The sequence below is a fragment of the Ischnura elegans genome, chromosome 4 (assembly GCF_921293095.1).
Source record: "Ischnura elegans chromosome 4, ioIscEleg1.1, whole genome shotgun sequence".
Taxonomy (NCBI): domain Eukaryota; kingdom Metazoa; phylum Arthropoda; class Insecta; order Odonata; family Coenagrionidae; genus Ischnura; species Ischnura elegans.
This window is the reverse complement of record NC_060249.1, coordinates 28,567,261-28,574,648: the sequence shown is the minus strand read 5'-3', so window position 1 is coordinate 28,574,648 and position 7,388 is coordinate 28,567,261.

Genomic DNA, 7,388 nt, shown 5'->3' with positions numbered 1-7,388 from the left:
TGAGGTTTACGGTGAGGATGCTGTATCCAGAACTCAAGTCTTCCAGAGGCACAAGAATTTCCAAGAGGGCCGCGATGACGTCCACGACGAACAGCATGCCGGACGTCCATCAACCAGTCCCACAGACCCAAATGTTCAAAAAGTGCGTGATGTGTTGAACATTGACGTCATCTGAGCAATCGCAGAAGAGGTCAGAATTGATAAGATGACCGTTCACAATATTGTTAACAATGATCTGGTCACCAGGAAGATCTGTGCGAAGCTGGTGCCAAAATACCTGACGGACGAGCAAAAGGAGCGTCGTGTTGCTGTCGCTTCGGAAATTCTTGATCGCCTGCAAACCGAACCGGATATTTTTGACAGCCCGGATACGGCACCATTGGACTTCTTCCTATTCCCCAAAATCAAGAAAGTACTGATGGGACGTGGGTCGGGACTCTGGAAGCCGTTCAACCTACTACAATGAGGCCTTTAGACGTCTTACAGGTTGTCTACTTCCATGGGGCGTTCGAGCCCTGGAAAATCCGGCACCGAAGAGCTATCGACTCTGATGGGAACTACTTCAAAGATTTCTAGAGGAAAATTGTAAAATTTTGCCAATAAATATGTTTTCTGAGCTCAGTACAGTTACTTTTTATACAAACCCTGTAAATCTTCAGTTTTGCTCCTGCATAAATTTTGCAAATACAGTGCAGCCTCTAATTTAGGAAGTCAAAAGGACCTTTTAAACCCCAACTTTGAAAAACTGAGAGCTTGAGGAACAGGTTACCTCTGAGAGTTGCCGACACTAGTTGCATGATGCTTGTGCATGACCCTAAAAAATATCAAACCACATACTTTAGTTGGCCATTTCACAAGGAAAATTGGGAAGAAAAATCCAGGAAATAAAGTGACGAAGATCTAGGTACATGCAATGGTAAATATTTTATAGATGATCATAACTGTTCATACCAATGATTGAATTTTTAGCTATCAATATGAGAATTGGCAAACAAGGCATTGACAATTGATTAAATTCACTTACACCTCATACAATAATTATCTGACATTAATTTAACTGACCATCTCCTTGTCAACAATTGGCCTCCAATCAATATCCCAGGTTCTTTTCCCACTCTCGCTTGCCACTGCTCCATCCTATTGTTCACTTCAGCGATGAGCAAGTCCTTTTCCACTACAAAACATCTCACTTTGTGGACAAAATGGTTCAGACAAATTAATTGCAGGCCTGAAACCTACCTGCAAGTTGAATTTTCTGACTTATTTCATGATAAAATCCTGACATCAGACATAATACAACTACTGCAATTGTTTTTTAATCCTTTCACCCCTTAGGATTAAGTCAGAATCAGGCAAAACTGATTATTTTCAGGAAAACTTATCCCTTTGAAAAAATTCATGTGGACTGACTCAAAATAATGCCCAAATAATTTGTAAACCCTGGTTCAGCCCTTACCCATCATACAGGAATTTTTAAGGGAAGTTGAACATTATTATTCATGCATGATTTTTGTTTGCTCCTCCGAGACTTTACTGAGTTGCAACTAAAAATCCTGCCTTTTTTCCTCTAGTCTCAGTTGAGGCTGTAATTAAGTGAGGCAAGTTTTGAATTACCTCATGTACCAATTTTCAAGAGAGTTAATAAGCAGGTTATGACCTTCAGTAGTGGATGAAAATTATACATTAAAATTAATTCTTTGCTACTTTAACCATAAATCTTTAAATATGAATCAGAGCATTGCTCAAGTAAATGCATACCTGATTAAGGTGATGTGCTTTATGTTTTGTTTAAGAGGATGGTAGCAAGAGAATTTTGTGGTTCATGCACTTAGAGCTCCAGCAACTACTTTCTAATCACTTTTCCTTGTTAAGAGACTCTCATACTAACAGGCTACATTCTACTTGATCAAGAATTTTTTTGACACTTCCTAAAATATTGCTATTTGAAAAAATTCTTTTTCAATTTTTATCGCCAATGAAATGTTAGTTACCTATCATTAGCTAGATTGACAATGAAAGATACAAGGAAAATAATTTTGCTCCCTTTGTGGAGAGCAGCAGGAGGAGCAAGTTTCCTGCTGTCCATCCCTCAAAATGCCATGCGGTATCTTAGCTGCCTTCATTCACCTTTAACGGCCGATTTGACGCCTAGCATCATCATATGTCCAAATGGATGAGATATTTGTCTTGAAGGGTTGTAACTCAACAAAGTCTCCAGGAAATGACTCCAGCACTTATCAATTCAGTCCTTTACTCATACTAGTCTCAATGCAAAAGTCTAAGGTATCACATTTTTTTGGCCTTTCCGTGAGTCAATTCCGTAGCCTTTTTCATTTTTTTCAGTTTTGGATGAATTTTCCATAGGATTCCTACCATGTGAGATGTTCAGCCAGAGCCGACATTTCAATGGCTAACTCAGCCATCATTCTCAGGACGTTGAGTCAACACCCTGAAGACAATGGCAGAGTTAGCGATTGAAACATCGGCTCTGGCTGAACATCACACCTGGTGGGAATCCCATGGAGAATTCATCCACACGGTATGCCATAAAAGCACTACATGTCTCATAGGACTAAGTTTCCCTAAAAATAATTCATTTTTCTGATCTGCCCTAATGACCCAACGCATAGTGAAAGAGGGAGTCAGTCACCATGAAAGAGGGGGTGAGTCACGTTTTGACGATATTTCAGAAAGAACTCTAGCACCAAACATCCAAGTTAGGGGTAGATTCCAACATCAACCTATCATCAGATTACGAAATGAGAAGCATATATGGCTTTTATTACATAGAATTTGAGGTTTCTCAAGGCTTTGACTCTGCTGATTAAAATAGGCTGAGTAATCAAGATCCACTAATAGTCTCCTATATCTTTAGAACTTTGGGTGGCCATTGATAGATTGTTAGCATAAATAAGTGAAGGAGTAATATGGCTGTGCCCAAGGTTACTATAGAAACCACCTTGGCTATGCTTGTATTATCTAAGCACCATTGTTTGGAGGAATTGAAACTGCTTTGTGATGAAATGTGGCTACTACCTACCTGTGAGAGGAATTTGAGTCTAACATATATGCAGCACCCCTGTGTGAGCACCAGCAGTCACTTGGCGAGGGTTGACGGGCTTGCCGATAGTGGAAAGCAGTGGTAGATGTGCGCCCCCACGTGGATCGCACCAAAAATAGTCAATTCCCGCGAGAGACTGGATTGAGGTAGTTGACTGTGAATACCTGCTGTGAGTGCATGCCACCATATTGATTTAACTCAATAAACTCCCATAAAATTACATCAGTGTTGGTTGTATTTCGATACCTCCACTGCCAAAATGCTCAGCAATCTCCCACCGAATCAAATCCGCTCATCTAGTAGCCCAACAATACGAATCCGCTCAGCTGGCAGTGTCCGGAGCATAAACGCTCATGTAATGCGTGCGCGGGTTCTTGCCCTTGGTGTCGGGAAGCAAATAATCACACACAAGTATTTTAAGTTTTTGATCCAAAGTTTATTTCCATTCAAAGACCCAATATCCATATCAATTGAAAGAAAGGCATGAAACAATGATGAATTTGTGCGTCCAGAATAGCCAAAAGTTAAGATATTACCAATGTCTCGGGAAGGAGAGGAGCTGCTGGTGATGGCACGGGTGGATAGCGAGGCGCTTCGGTCGCACGGGCCATACGGCCTGTGCTTCGACTCCAACTGATGGCTACATTACTGACTGCCCTGTGTGTTCCTGAGTCCCAGAGTGCCTGAGTCCTGAGTACGAGAGTGCTAATAGCATCTCCACCGTGCCATTATATAGGGAAGTGGAACCAGGATGTTTTCGTCCAAGAGGAAGGAGAAAGGAAGGGGAAGAGGAAGGTTAGGTGTTCTAGAAAGTGAAAAGGTGTAAATCCCGAGGCATAGTTTGTCATAGCTGGCTATTCTGAGACTTCACACAACAACATATTTATCCATATTTTGGAAATGGAAATCTTCCATTTCCGGGTCACTACACTCATCTCCTATTCTCCACGCTTGGACGTGAAAGTTTATGCTCCGAGCACGGCCAGCTGAGCGGATTCGTATTGTTGGGCTACTAGATGAGCGGATTTGATTCGGTGGGCGATTGTTGAGTGTATTTGCAGTGGAGGTATCGATTTATTTCCCAATTACCCGTACGTTATGTCCAACAATGTAGAAAAGTAGAAACAGCTAGGATTTGTCATGCGTGTAAAGGAAAATTTTGGATGAAAAAGACGGAGAGATGCTATTTTGCAATCGACAGGATAACCCTTGAATACAAACATATGGGGTCTGGCACAGAAAGACTCAATCCGTAACCTTTATGGAATGAAGAGGTAAGCTGCATAATTTGTCAAAAACTGAACGATGGAACAGAGAGCACTACACAGCTTTCAAACAAATTAGGCTGGTAGCCACTAGGGGACTGAGGCTGTTAGTTAGGCTTAGATTGCTTGAGTACTTAAGAGTAGACATCTTTCAGAGTAGCACAATATTTCAAGAGAGACATTTTGGTGAATGCCTAAGCACAGCAGACTCCCTATCATCCGGCTGCGGCATATCCGTGTTGCGGTTTATCCCAGCATAATGTTCACTATCGCTCAGATGCTCCGCAACCTTTGAAAAAATATTAAATCGGATGCAAAATCGTTGGAATTACTGCATTAATGCAAGGATACACCGGGTTTATATTTTCCGTTGGAATCCCCTTCATAAAATGGTAGCGATCGTGCACTAGCTGCATTCTCGGGAGCTCCGTGTTCCTGTTTTCCAAGCCTCTCAGTGTGCGACCATGCTTCATGATCACGAATACACGTCCCGCAGCAGTTGCAGCTTGTGCCAAACTCGACTACGTGGCGTGGTGCCTGACAGTGTAGTTTCCGACATCAAGCAGTGGTTTTGAAGTATTCGTGCAAACCACTTTTCTGTATCAAAGATCACATGTCCACGGATGTGTGGTTTTCGAAAACAGGCTATACATGGAGCATTAATAATACGAGTACAACCATCTTATCGCCACTAAAAAGATCGTGAACTAACGAAGAAAGCTCTCAATGAGTTCGGGAAGCACTCTAAAATAACAGAATAACTGCATAAATAATGATACATATATTGTTTGTTTTACGTAAATTATGAACATTACAAGACATTAAAGTGAAAGTTTGGGCTATCCGTGTTTTCCGATTATTCGTGCCATCTCTCCCCATCATTACCCCGGATAATCGGGAGTGTACTGCAGATGAATTCATTTTTCTGACAACCAATAAAGGACTTAAATAAATTCTAGGGTGAACATAGTACCATGGAGGCTCGATTTAACAATCCCTGGATAATTGCTTGCTATATCAAGCACTCCTTATATCTGAAGGTGAGGGAAGAAGCCCCTCAATTCCACATTTCACCCTCAATTACTGCTTTAATTTGTATCAGTGCTATTTCACAGATGAGTAAGATCTACATTTGCTTAGATTTAAGTACACTGGACTAGCCACAGTGAAAACTTTACAGAGTCACCTGCAATGCACAGATAGTGCAAAAGTTCCACCGAAAAAACCATTCCCCTAGACCATCTCGGTAAATTCAAAGGAATGCCCAAAAGTGGTAACATCAAGCTTATAAAAATTTTGATGTTTGCCCAAGTGAAGTTTTTACTGCTTAAGGGAGGGAACTCAACTTGTTTTTTTGTTTGATGATGGGAAGTGCTTCAGATGAAAATGTTGCTAAGATCTTTTCGATTATCCCCTTGGGCAGCTCCATCCATTGCTGTGGGTGATAAGCAAACCAATGGATAGAGAGGTGAATCAAAGACCATCTTTGTATTTTTTAACAATAAAATATATGTTTAAAAAATTGGAGGTTATTTTAGTTGTCCTTTATGTATGGTTTGGACTGAGATAGCAGTTTGTTAATTGATTTTAAGGTGGTTAAGAAGAGATTCATAAATCAGAGGTTCTACTTGAGCATGGTAAATACTTTAATATTCAGGATGAATATTCATCCCTACACAAACTCAGATGAAAATCTGAGTCCCATGAGGGTTGTCAGCTGAATTCTTCTGGAATTCTTCTATTGTATACAATAATCAGTTTTAAGTTGCAAGATAAAATATTCTCTCCCTAGGGATATAAGAAAATAACAGTAGATACTATATCCTCAGTTATTACTTTTGTTGAGAGGGATATAAATGAGTAGAATCCATCTGGTGGATGAAAGTGGATCCACTGGTGGAGGTAAGAAACGCAATTTTCTGAGACCTTTAACATGTCATTTGCTAACCTGTTTCTTTGGTTTATGTAGAGATATGTATCCTTATTATGAGGTATTTAAATAAACGAGCAACTTTAAAAGATACTTAAGATGACTAATATCTAAAGGTCCGTGAAAGTGGTTTTATTTTTTGCTAAAATTCGTTTTAAAACCATGTGATTTTGGTGTAATAGAAAATCTTGGTGGTGTTATTATAATGCTACAATTTTCCCACGTTTATAGGTGTTTTATTATTTTATGGTGCACGTTTCATGAATACTTATACTTTTATTGAGCATATTAAATATCATTTAACACAATTTGGACTGAACAAAATTTCTGATAAAACTTAATGAAAGAAATGGTTAAACTTATATTGGTTCAAGGTATAAGAATGGTTCAAATACGTAGTCTTGGTGAATACGATCAGCAAACAGCAAATTCCCACTACCTCAAATGTGTATACTTCGAGAGCCATTCCAGATTTTTTGGATTGACCAGTTTCTCTACACTAAATAAAGCCTTTAAAAATGCTTCTGTATTAGCAAAAACAAGCTCCTCCTTCGCTTTCTTTGACTGAGTGACTGTGTGCTCAAATGATAGCTGTCGTTTTGCGGGTTCCCTTTCTTTTGCACGTTTATGTGTATCACTACTGATGTGCTTTAACAAAGTGTCACATCTTTCAAATTAAAATGTTTTATCGCAAACTTTGCACAATAATACTCTGTCTTTCACATAAAATCCTTCTTGGCTGAATTCCCTTGCCCTGGTATGAACATAATCACTAGCTTTAGGCATTTTAAAATTCCTATCCTTTGTTTGATATTTAAAGCTGGAACTACTAAAAAAAAAAAGTCCAACCGCAAAACACAACCTATCATGATGGTGTTTTCAAACTGAGTGCTGAGTAGCTAAGGTATAACCATAGTACTGTATAACTTACAAATTGGCCTAAATGTTTAATGTCGTGGGTTCCTTTTCAATAAACCTCACCCAGGTGTTGAGGGTAGGTAGGACAGCAGCTAGATACAACAAAATCGCTCAGTTTTGATCACAGCTGTTGCTCATCAGTCAGGAAAGAAGCACACTTAAAAAAAACATAATCGGGTTCAAAGAAACTTAAAAAATTATTTCCCATTTATCG